At 36.7% G+C, this 15085-nt stretch overlaps 1 protein-coding gene across 3 annotated transcripts in view; it reads left to right on the top strand.

Moving 5' to 3' along the window:
• The window catches only part of ETV1 (ETS variant transcription factor 1), a 90617-nt gene that overhangs the window by 54668 nt on the left and 20864 nt on the right, over nt 1–15085 (top strand). The window lies entirely within an intron of this gene.

The following is a 15085-nucleotide window of genomic DNA, read 5'->3' on the forward strand; positions in this document are numbered from 1 at the left end:
TTGTGTTGGTGGAATCTTTCTGATGTTATCCCTTCTTTGAATCTTTCTGTGTATGTGAAGGGTGGGGAATTTTGTCATGAGCTGATGGTTAAAATAGTGTCTAGATATGGAACTAGTCCAAAGAAGGGTGCACTCTGTAAAATTAGACACACTCTGAGCCTAAAAGAGTAAGTAACCTTGTCATTCTTTTCTGAATTCTGGGCTATTTTTTTTTCCATTTTCTACTACAGCACTATTTAATAAGTGTTTGCAGAAAGTAATGTTCCTCTGTCCTGGGTCACTTACTGCTTATAACTATTTGTTTGTTTTTTCATTGTCGGTGGCAAGATCCCAAGAGTCCAGAATAAAAGATTCTTACTCACTAGGAGTGGAATACAAAACTACAGATTTATGGTTTAATCATAGAGTTTAGCTTGTGTCACTGAAGCAGAAAGGCCTCACGGAGTAGTGTAACAAAGATAGAGAGGGGATTTTCCTAAAAGTAAGGAGCATTTAAATCTTTTGCAGATGTTACCACCAAATTTGACCTTCAGACCTTAGAGGAATTATTTAACTCATTTGTGCTTAGTTTCTCCTGTTATAATCTCAAAATGAGGCCATCTGCTTTTCAGACATCAGGAAAAAATTTTTAAGAATAAAATCAAAGCTAATGCTTATAAGATGGGCATCATGTACTTGTAAAATATTATTAACATGGTACCCGAGGTCAGAGGTCAATAGATGGTTGTAGACTGGAAATGTTTTAAAACGATGTAATTGCCTTTTGTTTGGATGCAAAGTTGTGGATGTTCCTTATGAAGGGACTATTGCTTCTCTAGGAATAACTACTGAGTTTTCCTATCAGTTCTACTTGAGGAAAGAAACTTGTCTCTGGGTCTTGAGTTTCCAACTTGCATAAAATTACTTGCTTTGTTATAAAGCGCCCTTAAAATGTGGCAAGAGGGAACCCTATGCTGAGAGCTCCCTCTGCCTCTGGCCATACTTCCTCACTGGGCAAGAAATTTAAAAGAAGAGCTGCCCATTCAGAGGCCATGCCTCCACCTCTGGGTGGTGCATTATCTACCTGAGACCCATGAATTCTCTGCCCATCCGGCCCTCCCAAGTCCAGTTTTCTTAAGGCAGAGCACAGTGCTCCTGTGTGTGTATCCCTAGGACTAAGGAGGTAACCAAGGGGTATCTGTCTTGCAGCCTTTCAAGGCCAGACAGATTCACAAGGGATTCGGGCAGATGGAAGAAAATTCATGGAGCTGTTGGGTTGTCTGACATGCCTTTATTCTGGGGTGGGGCGGTCCACGCACCCCTTGTGTTGCCCCACCTGTCACTGTGAGGAAGTCCCGACGCCCCTATATACTAAGTGCACACAAAGCCGGCAGGGTGGCAATACTGACCTTCAGGTTATATGACAGAGGTTCATTCTACACATGCGGGCCCCTTCTCAAAGCCACACGAACACTGCCAAGCGTCAGTCGCCTGGAATTCTGGGTGAGGGAGCCTGACTGACTTCGTTTTCCCTGCAGCATGTTTGTAGGAGGATGAGGATGGAGCTTGTGTGCAGCTCACATGTATGCTTACATGGGAGGTCCCATGGTGTTTGATGCACAATGTGGGCTTGAGGGGTAGGAAGAGAGGCAAGAAGTGGGGTGAGCTGGGATTTGAGGTCTTAGAGGCTGGCTCCACACCATCCTATTCCAGGGCTAATCTTAGAAATTTCTCAAGTTCTAGATTTGACCTGTTTCTTCAGGTTGTTATGGTAGTATGTGTGTATATATATTTTAATGGTAGGAGAGAATATATTTATTTATGTCCCCATTTTTTATTTAATAATTTTTATTGTATTTTTTCATTACCGTTTAGTCCCCTTATATCCTATCCCCTGCAATTACGTCATTGTTGTCCATGCCCATGAGTCCTTTTTCTTTTTTGCTCAATCCCTCTACCCCCTTTCTTCCTTCCTCACCCTTAGCTTTCATCTTGCTGTTTATGAGTCTGTCTTTATTTTGCTTGTTAGTTCAGTGTGTTCGTTAAATTCCACATATGAGTGATATCACATGGTATTTGTCTTTCTCTGACTCTCTTATTTCACTGAGCATAAGGTTCTCCAGTTCCATCCATACTGTTGTAAAGGATAAAACTAACTCTTTTTTTATAGCCAAGTAGTATTCCATTGTGTAAATGTCCCATAGTTGTTTTATCTATTCATCTACTCATGGACATTTGGGCTGCTTCCGTATCTTGGTGATTGTAAATAATGCTGCAGTGAACATAGGGTGCTTATTTATCAGTTAGTTTATAATTTTAAAAAATTAAACATAGGGTTGAGGCCCTTTATTTGAATTGCCCCAGGCCCTATAATTTGGAGGCTATCTGAAAATGTTCTGTAATGGGTTCAGTTTAGAACCTTTTATAATCGTCCATGATTTACATCCATAGCTAAGAACCCTGCAACACAATGGACTTTACTGTAGGGAGGATTTATTTTTCTTTATCAGTTTCCAATCCTGTTAACTGATGTTATCCTTATTCTCCAAATGACATTTTAATTTGTTGCATAGTTTTTTTAGTTCTCCATAATTCTAAGAATCTTTATATGGAAATCATAAAATAGCTCAGATAATTGGTTCAAAAGCAGTCAAAGAGCATAGCATTTAAAGAGTTTCTTTGGGTGTTGTAGAAATGGTTTTATACATATAATCCCAGCAAGATGAATATTGAAACCATTTTCTTGATTTTGTGGAGATTACATATAAAATCTTCTCATTTATACCACATAAGAAATTATATGTACCATGGTGTTGAGGATGTGTGACGTTTCTTGAGAACATGTGAACCAAGCAAGGAAGCAATTGAAATAATCCAGTGAGGGCAAAAATGGGAGCTGGTGCTATGAAATTTAATTGCATTATTTATGGGCCATAAGTGATATGAACTTCAGAGTCAGAAACTCTCTGACCCTCAAAATCACAGAGTCAGTCACTTAAGCCTAAAAAGCGCAGTCCATGTCTTAGTTCAGGCTGTTGCACTAAAATACCATTGATGGAGACCATGGACTGGGAAGCTTAAAAAACAGACATCTATTTCCAGCAGCTCAGCAGACCAGTAAGTCCAAGGTCAAGGCGCTAGCAGATTCAGTTACTGGTGAAGCCTCTCTTCCTGGCTTGCAGATGGACACTTTCTCATTGTGTCCTCACATGGAGGAGAGAGGTCGTGAGTGAGTTCTGGTCTCTCTTTCTCTTCTTGAAAGGACACTAATCCCACCATGGGTGCCCCACCCTCATGAGCTAATCTAACCCTAATTACTTGCACAGGCTACACCTCAAAATACAGTCACATTAGGTAGTGTGGCTTCCACATTGAATTTTGGAGGACACAATCATACAGTCCATAACAGTCCAGTATCCTATTTTAAAGATATATAAGCTCATCTCTTGTAAGTGTTACATAGACCTGGTAAATGACATGCAAAATACATGTTTAATATTTGAGTAGCAGTTAATTTATGTTACTTTCTACCCTTTAAAATGCATTTCAAATTGCTAAAGCTGTACAATACCTTTGATTTATTTCAATATTGCCAGCAGGACACAGTTCCGTTTTGATTTAATAGTTGACTAGCAAAGTTGTATTTTCTGGATGTAGTCTAAAAGAACTGTAGCAACAGTGTAACCAGGGCCTATGAAAAATTAATCAGTGGATATCAATGTATTTTGCTGGCCACTAAATTGCTGCAACTAAGTTGACACATCTGTATACGTCATATATTGTGGTCAATAAGTATGATCTTCAGATTTCATCATTGCTGAGAGCACATTACATGACCCTTATCGGAAATCGAATGTATTTATCACTGAATCATTGATTTCTTGGTTCACTTATTGATGTGGAACAAATTTCACATTAGAGAATATTTTATGTGATTTAAAAACAATGTAAAAATGTTTTAAGTTGGTTTACTCAGCATCTGCGATCAAAGGTTGTCCTTTCAGTAGGCCTCTGGAACTCTTCATTGCTTAATCAGTAGAACGTAAATGTTGTGAAAATAAAAGAAGCTTTATAAGTGAAAAGGCTGCATGATTATACTTCTAATAAAGCCTGACATTAATTATGACATGGGAAATGGAAGGTCTATTAGTTGTAATTATAATTACAGGAATGCAATCTTAACTGCAGAATATTTAAGCTAAAAATGCAAAATATTAATAGAGTAGAAGTTTTTATTCAGGAAAAAAGAAAAAAGAACTCAGATTAGAAGATACCGAGGAGATAAATTGATATTAGGGCCAGTTGGTGAACCAGTACAATGTAATCATCATATTTTATTAAATTCTAAATAGTTCGATTATATGTTTTATTGTTTCCCTTCCATTAATCTCTAGCCTAATCATGCTGCACAAAGCAATATATAAGTTTATTGTTGGTTGGCTGTTTTTTTATGAACCCTATGTGATTTTTTTCTTCCTTCCCTGAAGGCCAACTGACTACATAAAAGGGGTTGAATTGTGTGTTGAGTGTTTCATTTGAAGTGTCCTATACAGTCTCTGTTTTCATAGAATCATAGTTATTTTCCCATTTTCATGCCTGCCTATGAGTTTTTGCCAGTTCAGAATGCCCAGTAAGGCAGCTGTTTTAGATATTGATCACATTTTGTTAGAGTTGTGTTAGTTGATTGGTTGTTTTTTGTGTTTAATTTTTTTTTCTTTTGTTAGCTTGGGGAAGTATTTTTAAAGGGTGGCCCAATGGCAAATGCAACTGAAGTTTCATAACTTGGAGGCATCTTTTAAATTAATTAGAGTAATAACCCAAGAGCAGGAGGAAGACTGGGAAGGAGAACTTTCAGGGACAAGGAGAAGGTCTCGGAAATGAGAAAATTGGGGAAAGTGCACAGCTTGAGCTTCCATTATGGGGGAGGAGGGAGAAGGAGTGGGAGTGGGGAAAGCTGACATGTTTCCAGAAGAAAGTATTTCTGTAGTTTTTTTTAAGATTTTATTTATTTTTATTATTTGTTTTTTTAGAGAGGGAAGGAAAGGAGAAAGAGAGAGAAACATCAATGTGCAGTTGCTGGGGTTCATGGCCTACAACCCAGGCATGTACCCTGACTGGGAATCGAACCTGTGATACCTTGGTTTGCAGCCCACACTCAATACACTGAGCTATGCCAGCCAGGGCTTATTTCTGTAGTTTTGAAGCGTGTTTATTGGGCCAGTCCTGTTGGTACTGATGAGGTGTCTTTTTACTCTAAGGACATATACCATTTATGTGGTGGCAAAGGTTGTTAGCACTATTTTACACTGGGAAATTGACACAAACCGTTGTTTCATAGAAATACTAACTTTTAAACTCATGAACTCTCAGAGGTTACCTTGTCCCTGTTGAACAGATACTATGTCACAGGCTCATCCAAGTTAACTTGGCATCGGTTGTACAGCCGATGTGTGGAACAGCCAAACCAGAACCACGGTTTTCTTATTCTTAGTTTAGTGTGCTGTTCAGAGTCTCTCTTTCTATGTAATTGTCTAAAATAAAGTACTTTAATCCATAATTAGTTACATATATTATTGATCCTTTTCTCTAATTTTTGGACTAAATATTTTTCTATGGTTTTGAAAAGCTCTGCATTACCCAGGGCAATGAAAAGTGCCTGTAATGTGACCGAAGGTGTGCTTCTCCTGGCCTGCATGTGTGTTTCACATTCCACAGCACTCACACTTATTCTGTCAGGTGCTCACTGAGGTCAGGTGGGGAAATATAGGGCCTCAAGTGATATTTAGACTTAAAATACATTATATATTTTTAAAAATATATATACCATACACAAGAGTTGAGATTATCATCTGGAGAATGCTGAATAATTACAAGGAAAAATGGAAAATTAATGGCCCATCCAGATCTTACATTCTGTGATCAAATGAACTTCGAGTTTGTCAGAGCCTTCTTATTGGACTTTACTCTTTGTGAAAACCTCTGATACGGCTTCATGGCTTAAAATTGAAATGAAACAGTCATCTTCAAATTTTTGCGAGTCCATTTTTCACCAGAAAAAGGGGCTGCAATATATATAAAAGAAAAAAAAAGTTTACATTTGGAAAAATAAGATGGGCCTTTTCTATGTTCTATTTTTATTTTATTTTACTTTTTAAAAAATCTTTTATTTATTTATTTTTAGAGTGGGGAAAGGAGGGGGAAAGAGAGGGAGAGAGAGAAACATCAATGTGTGGTTGCCTCTCGCACACCCCCGAAATGGGGACCTGGCCCACAATCCAGGCAAGTGCCCTAACTAGGAATCGAAACCAGTAACCCTGAGGTGTGCAGGCCCATGCTCAGTCCACTGAGCCACACCAGCCAGGGCTTTATCCTCCTTTTTTAAATTTATTTATTTTTCACGCATGCCACCCCTCCCATGTTTGCCAGGTACTTCTTTATCCCCTTGGGACTTTGATGAAGGCCAATAGACAAAGCTTTAAATTTTAAGAACAATTATCTGTCCTTAGAATGTTGAAAATTTTATATAGGCAGAGAAATGATGGAATAAATACTGAAAAAAAATATTTACCTCATGTTAAACATGTGAAAAGTCGGAATACATTTAACTTTTCATTTGTCAGAGCTGACCAGTTTATCTGGCACTCACAGAAGCACAAGTTGACACTTTAGTCAGGAGAGTTAAATAGCCGTGGCTTTCTGAAATTGCAAGAAAGGAAGTTTTTATGTTGTAAATGCTATTCTGTGTTTTGCTGTGTTGGTGAGTACTCATTTTAGTCATATAGTAGGGAAAGTAGGAAAGCATTTTTGTATGTTGCTCCTAGTAAGCATTGTTTGGGGGGTCCCCTTGTAGGCTCTATAATATGTTTCTAAAGTGAAAGTTTCAGGATGTAATCAGTGGATAACAGAGCAAGAAGAACATAATTAGTTTTTGCAGCTACACAGAAGTATAAATAAGTAGTGCTTTGTGTGTTGGGGGTTCGGGCCTCAATAAATTGACTCAACTGGCACAGAATCGAGAAGGCTCCAATCACCCAGTAGTTCACCTCTGAACTATTGTTACTGTGAGTGCTACTACTGTTACTACGGTAAATCTCAGAAATGCTGTCATTGCGGTGTATTATATTTAAAAATGATTTCTTATTTATTTATTTATAAGAAGAGATATATTGTAGGGAAATTGAACTGATACATATTTCCTAATAAATTCTCTTACATCCTTTCTGAACAATTGAGTTACACAGGCCTAATCAACCAGAAGTGTTGTTCAAGAAACACAAGGAATGCACTGATTACAAAAGGGAACTATTGAAAACTGCTCCTTAAAGCCAGATGGAACAAGCGGAATGGAAGCGAAGGCTACTGATAGTTATTTTGGATGTCCAGGCCTGCCATAAACTAGCCGCTTGTCCTCTTCAAAAGGGAAGCCTTTAATGTTTAAAAATATGAAATGTAACACTTGAAAACATTCTGCCTTATCTCATCATTTTTATTTACATATCTTTCAACCACCTTAGAAAGTAATCTCTAAAAGAATACTGAAGTTTTTCTAAAGCTCTGAAAAAAGAATGGTATTTAGGAATTAGTAATTCACTGTACATCCACTGCTTACTGGCCTTGCTCTGTTCCATATTTTCTCTGGATGCTACATTATAGGGTTCTTGATCATCTTCCCACTAGGCTGTGTTAAGTATTTTAATTTTGAACTGGAAAATATGGTAGTAACTTTCTCCTCTGCCATTTTATTTACCAGATATTAGAAACTGGAAGATAAATAATAAATTGTAATAACACTATTGTGGACAGTGCTTCACAGGTTTAAAACCAAAAACACAGGCATTTTTCCTGTTTCTCTTCACTCCTTTTTCTACAGGCATGGTAAAGATCTCATGCAAAATAGTTTAGAGATATATATACCAGGATTGTTGATCGCAACTGTTTCCCCATATGGCTTCAGGTCGCTCGAAGAGACATGTTTTCTTGCCTCTGTAGTCAAGGATCAAGTTCCAGATGGCTGATAAAACTTACTACACATTAAACAGTATTCGGTATGGGACTGACTGTTCACAAATCATTCCTATAATTGCTCAGAAATAGCTTTCTTTCCTCCTGAAAACTATTTTTAAGTGTGATCATATTTAGTAATTTCTAGGACAGTGACAGTTTTGTTTCTGTGAACTGTGGCTTTTCCCACCTAATCCCTAACACTCCCTATTGCAGAGCCACCGCTCTGTCCCATTCACTGAGCATCCTTTGCTTATGGCCACATTTTCTCCTGAAACATTCAGGTCACTTTTTTTTCCCCCCTCTCCTAACATTAAAACTGTTGCTTTGAGGAATTCAAGTGGAGAATCACTTGGGAATTTAAAGGAAGGAGCTATTGATCCTTCAGAAAATGTTAACATCTTATCTGTTTCTCTACCATCTAAAGATAATTTTCTTTTATTCAGTGATTTGTGGATTAGTAGATCACTTAATCTCTGATTTTTAGATGCTTCAATTGTGAAAAGTGACAGTGATGTCTTCCTAATTGATTTTATTATTATAATAGAGGCCATGGATTGACCTTCCAATTTAACTTTGTTTTTTTATTGCTTAGTGTATCTCAGGGTTTTCCTCATTCGTTTGTGAGTTAAAATAGCATATCTCCTCAAACAGTACCCTGGTGTACTATATCAGTTAGTTTTTCTAAGAAATACTTAAATATGCTCTAAATCTACAGTTACAGTAAGTGGCACTGGCTAGTGATTTGATTTGAGAATTGAGACTATGGTCTGGATTTACTCTTTATGCATTAACACAGGTCAAATGGACAGGGACTGCATTTAAGTCAGTAATGGAAGGCTAAAGGCTGTCTTAAACCAATCACATCAGTTTTACCCATGACGGATTGATCCCTAGGGGCAGAGCCCTGTAAGCATTTCTCTTACATGAATGGACTCTATAGAGCCTGGAGTTTCATTCATAAAATGGAGACTGAAAGGAAACACACACACTCACTCACTCTCCTTCTCTGGAATGTTCATTTATACAGAGCTGAAGGGTGTAGTGTTCCATCAGCTGCTGCTGTTGCCAGTTGACTGGAAGTAATGATTAATGCTCATTGGTCCTGCCTGCATGTAACCCGACACTATTATGGCCTTGCAGTGTTCCTAATGTATAGTGAATGAGAAGACAACATTCTCAAATCAGAAACATAAACAGGAACTGGTGGGTCTGAATTCCATTCAGATATGTCATTTCAGCCACACAGTGTTTGTCTAAGTTGGATTTTACAGGCAGGAAAGGGGGAAGGGAGGCCTAATCTGCTTGTGAGTTGTACTAGCTTGAAAAAGGGGAATTAGAAGGGAGAGGGGACCGTACTTTTATAGTATGAGAGTTGAGTTTCTTTTTAAAGAAAACAACCAGGAAGCTTAGGCCCAGAACTGCTGATTGCGAGTGGGTGAAATGAACATACAACTGTTTTTGTATGTGTGCCTGAGGTTTGGAATTAAATAGGACAGTTTAAAGGTGCATATTTGGATCTTTCCCTGCCTGTGTGTGTGTGTGTTCCATGACTGGGAACAGGAGTTGGGAAAGTACATAGTATTTTTCAAAAGAATATATTTTAGATTTAGAGTATTGCTATATTTTTTTTACATTTGAAGGATTTCTCTACTTAATTGAGTTAGCTATTTAATAGTTTAGAGAAAAAGGAAGACTTTTTATTTAATAAAATATTGTAACGTTACATATGAAAAACTTAATAGAAACCTTTATCAAGGGACTTTTGTCAGAGTAACTAGAGACTATTGTTTTTATCATGTGTTTGTGTGATTTTTCCAGTTAATTGTTTTTGATTCTGGAAAATCTTGCAAGGATATATACTGAAAGATACATGTGAAGAATAAAACAAAACTGAAGGATTGACAAGCACATGTTATTTTGATCTATTTACTATTATTTTAAATTTAGAAAAGTCTCTCTGAATGTTCCATTCTGATGATCCTTTTCAGTGTGTGGCTGGCACCGTTCACCACCTCATCCACGTATTTTTCTTGTTAGCATTGAAAAATAAAACCACCCACTCTGTGTAACACTGGCAATTTTATACAGAATCCTGGGACTAATGCCTGCTTTCTATGTCCTATTGAGCATATTTTGTTACCTCTTTTGTCCTCATTTTCCTTGTTTATAAAATGGACTGAATAACTATACTTTTCTGATTTTTGTAAGGATTAAATATGATGACGTTTGTAAAGTTACTAATATAGTAGCTGGGACAGAGTCAGTAACAAAAGGCCTCTGTTGTTGCGATTTGATCTTCCCTTCTAGAGAGATCCGCAAAGACTGCTAGTCCTTGAATAAAATGCCTTTATTATATCTCATATTTACAAATACATTTTGGGGGCTAGTGGAGATAAGACAAAATAAGAGATATGTTCTTAACATTGAAACACTGTACAAGACAAATAAGAGATTATAGAATTATGTTGCTTTTGACAGTGAAACAGTCATACTGGACTTCTTACTAGCATTATGCATGTACAAAGCAAGTCAAATAAGCCACCTGAATATTGTGTTGACCACGGAGAGAGGAAGGTGAGAGGACAGAGCAGTCCATGGTGTATTTATTTCAAATCGTGGAGCTTCTAGAAGGCGAACATTTCGACATTAAGGCTCACCATTAAAACTCCCTCCTCTTTAGAATTTTTTGAGGCCTGTTTTGGCAGCTGATGTCATCTTTCCTCGTATTTTCTTTTAAACTTCTGTTAACTCTTGGAGTATACCAATATCTAGTAAACAGTCAGAGTTACAACTGTGCTTATGTTTCCTATCACTTGAAAATTATTTTTAACTCTAACTTAATAAAACCTTTATAGGCTTATAAAACTTATAAAATTGTGAGACTATTAGATCATAGAAACTAATCTTGTTTGAATCTGTTCATCATTTCTATAGGATAACACCCATATGCTTATGAGAAGTTTGCAGTTTTATAAGTAAAATTCTACACTGTTATTTCACATTATGTAGTCTAAGTTTTAACAGTACCTGAATGGAGATGACTGCATTATTTTTTAAAAAGACTTTGCAAACATTATTGTAGGCATATAAAGACTACTGTAGTTCTCTTCTTCCAATTCTGTCAACAGTAGGTTCAGTACATCTGAGCTGTGGTGGAAGAGATACCTCTGCAGGTTTTATATATTCATCGTTTACTGAAAATCCTAATGAGAAAGATCCCATCTAAGTGTGAATAAGGCAACACTAAATTCATCACTCTCCTAAGATCACAGCCAAGTCCAACTGCCTGACTTCTGCACATGAGCTATTATTTTCACATAAAGCTTTTGTGACTGACAACAAAGAGGCCTTATACAGTGTGACTATTTTGGTGTCACACTTTCTTTATTTCTCAAATGACTCCACACATACTAATCCTGGGCCTTATTTTTAGAGTTTACTTTCAGGTTTGAGCTATAATGGTGGGATCACATGGGTATAAAAATTTACCTCCCAATAGCATCCTTTTCAGGAAACACAAAATGAAGTCTTCTCGCTCAGCTACATGAACCCTGTTTGTGTGACAAGTGGAAAAGCAGAGTAAGAGGACGCTGTGCCAGGATGTCTGTGAATGCATTTGCATTTAAACGCATCTCCATGACGCTCATGTTATTTATGCACTCTAGAAAACCTTTGGGTTTTAAACATGAAACCGTGAGAGTGCCAGGAAATGAGAAAAACAAACAAAACTGTAAAGTATAAAGTGTAACAAATAAAGCTTTGACAAATTGTGCCATAATGCTCATCTTGAATGAGATGGGTGTCATCATTAATTAGTTCTTGATACAACACATTATTTCTTTAGGTAAGAGAATACATGCTTTTGAAAAACTTGTTCAAGCTCCTATATATACATTGAAATACATACACATATATGCACACATGAACATACACTCAGTTTTTACCAAGTACCCAGTCATTTGAGATATGTGTCAACATACACATTTGGGCTCTGGGCATTTAATGTGTGAAGTTTTTCTCCACCATCAATGTACAATACACAGTTTAGTGGACTTGATTTTATCACATCACCTCCTCGAAGAGTTCATCAAATGTGTATTCTATCTGTCTTTGCTTTTCACACACATATGAAAGCAAAATCTCATTAAAATGCATTACACTTATTCCTAGTTTGTTGGAATTTCTCATTTATTCACTCTTACAAACTTAAGTTACCACGCTGATTATTGCTGCAGAAATGTAACCAGACACATCAGATGAAAAGAGGTGTTTTTTCCCCTGAGTTCAGAGTTTAGAATCTGAAATATATCCTGGTTTGTATATTCTTTGATAATAAACAATTTCAGCACATTATAGGGATATCTCAAATAGCTGTGACAAATATTTCCTCTCTGATCTGGCCTGATTTGCTCCTAGAAACTTTAGGCAAACTGTGCCCTGAAGGGAAACCTTCACTCTGTACTTCTGGGCCACAAACAAGCAAATCAGGGCAGTGCCCAACAGTATTATACGTGCACAGTCGCAACTGCACTTTGTGGTCAAGCGCTTGGTAGAGCTTCCCAAATCAGTATCATGTTTCCCAACACAGCTTTAAAATGCAAGTTAAGAGACGAGGAAACAGACTTTTTAGTTTCATACCTGCATAGCCTAAAGAGAATGTTAACGATGTTAGTACAGATGAAGACTAATCAAATCAGGCTGTTTGGAGTGTTAGTTTACTATCCTTCTTAACTTCCCCTACACTAACTAGTGCATTCAAATGACAGCAGTGTTTGTCTGCTTTGCATGTTTGCAGCGTATGAGATCGGCTTTCATCGCCATAAACTCATCTGTGACAAATTATCGACCATTTAGTTTCTGCAAGCTGATTTGGCCCAGTACTGATATCATATTGTAGAACTTTTTGATCTCTAAGTTTCAAATAATTTTAAAAAGTCCTCTGCCTTAAATTAAATTTGCATAGTGCAATTTACAGATTGAGTTTAAAACTTTAAACTGAAGTTATTTACAGTAGTACCCAGTATCAAGAGGTAATGCTGTACTTGACCAATCTATGAATCTGTCTCTATTTTGCTTGTTCAGTTTGTTCATTAGATTCCACATATGAGTGAAATTATATAGTACTTGTCTCTCTCTGAAATAAAAAAAAGAAAAAGGAGAAGGAACTCATGGACATGGTCAATAGTGCGGTGTTTGCCAGGGTGAGTGGGGTGGGTGGCGGTGGCAGAGGGTATAGGAGGAAAATAGTAATGGAAAAAATGCAACAAAAATATTTTTAAAATAGGTAATGCTGTAAAATGAAGCTCAAAATTTGTACCTCCAAATATTTTTAATATGTAATGTAGATTCTCACTTAAATCTTATAAATAATAAATCTATAATGAATTTAAAATCAATATATTTTAAATATCATGTTAGTAGTTAGATTGGTGAAGACTATTATAGAATAAGTACACTAATGAGTAACAAATCAGCCATCTCTGTAGATATGTGGATTAAGCACAGCAAATCAAGGTATACAAATAATTTGGATGTGTAACCATTTCCAGGTTCAAGGACTGTGGTTCACTTAGTTTAAACACTTATGAGGTTCACTTAAAAATAGATGTTTTATTAGTATTAGGTACCATGTATTGAAAATCATCATTTGCAGGTTTGGGTGAAATTTTGCCCAAAACTTACCCCATATGGACCTCCCAACAACCCTTTGAAGGGTATCACTGTTATTCCCATTTTACAGATGTGGAGGTTGAGAGTTAGAGATGCTAAGTAACTAACAGAGTATTATATTACCCTGAAATGTCAGAACTGAGATTCAAAACCAGGTCCAGCCCTGGCTGGCGTAGCTCAGTGGATTGAGCGTGGGCTGGGAACCAAAGTCTCCCAGGTTTGATTCCCAGTCAGGGTACATGCCTGGGTTGCAGGCCATTGACCCCCAGCAACTGCACATTGATGTTTCTCTCTCTCTCTCTTTCTCCCTCCTCTCCCTCTCTAAAAATAAATAAATAAAATAAAATCTTAAAAAAAAAAACAAGTCCATTAGATGACAAAGTACACATTTAGTAATCACTGTATTATACTAATGATCCTAAGAGTATAATCTTCAGACAATGTAAAAATGCAGGCATCTTAACATTTGTGAATAGGTTAAACTACAGCTCATGGCCGTTGCTGAATTTTGTAAGCTTTGCTCCATAGGAAAATACAAGCGAATCCATACACGGTGCCTCCCTTCCCTGCCACAAAACATTTGCCTTTGAAGTCGCTGCTCAGCTAGTTGGGATCTTAGAAGAGCATTTAGCAAAAGTTAAAATGTAATGCCAAACTTCATTGGCTGGATTTTTTATTAGATAAGGTAGAAATGAAAGCAGCAGGCAATTTAATTAGCAGTAATTTTTCTGGGCAAGTCATTACTTTGATGAACTTCAGAGCAATGTTTATGGCTCCTAATTAACCATGTTAGTCATTTGATTGAATAATCACTTTGGAAATGTTTCTACAATTTGATTAGAGTCTGACCTACTCTGACAGTCATAAATTAACTGATATCACTTTAGGATAACATGACTTTAGTTACTTTAGGGGAATAAAGTCCTCTTAGCCATAATTTTTCAGGCTTCCCTGGACCATATTAAAGACACTGATTTTAAAGATAGACTGGATTTCAATGATGCCAGCCAAGCATCTCAATTTTAAGAGCTATGTGTTAATTTTATTCACTCTAGGGTATAATAAATACTATTAAGAACTGGCAAAAACACAGTTATATTCTTGTGAATTTTTTTCCTAAACTGCCATTCAGTGTTCTTTTTTGTTTGTTTGGGGGTTTTTTGAAATTACATCACAAATTGGGCCTTTGGAAATGTATTACAGGTTTTGGCTTTAGCCTTGTTTATAAGTCATTAACTTATTATTTTTAAAAAGTATACTTTAAATATTATAGGTGAATAAATATTACAGAGTAAGTACACCAGAATCAAGAAAGCAGCCAATTATATGATTATCAATGAAATTATGGATCAAATTTTATCTAATATTAAATGTCTAGTTTTACAGGATTATGCTTATTTTGTATTACATTAGAGCACATTTATAAAATGTT

This window comes from Phyllostomus hastatus, unplaced genomic scaffold, assembly GCF_019186645.2.
Source record: "Phyllostomus hastatus isolate PE091 unplaced genomic scaffold, TTU_PhHast_1.1 phas_scaffold_78, whole genome shotgun sequence".
Classification (NCBI taxonomy): Eukaryota; Metazoa; Chordata; class Mammalia; order Chiroptera; family Phyllostomidae; genus Phyllostomus; species Phyllostomus hastatus.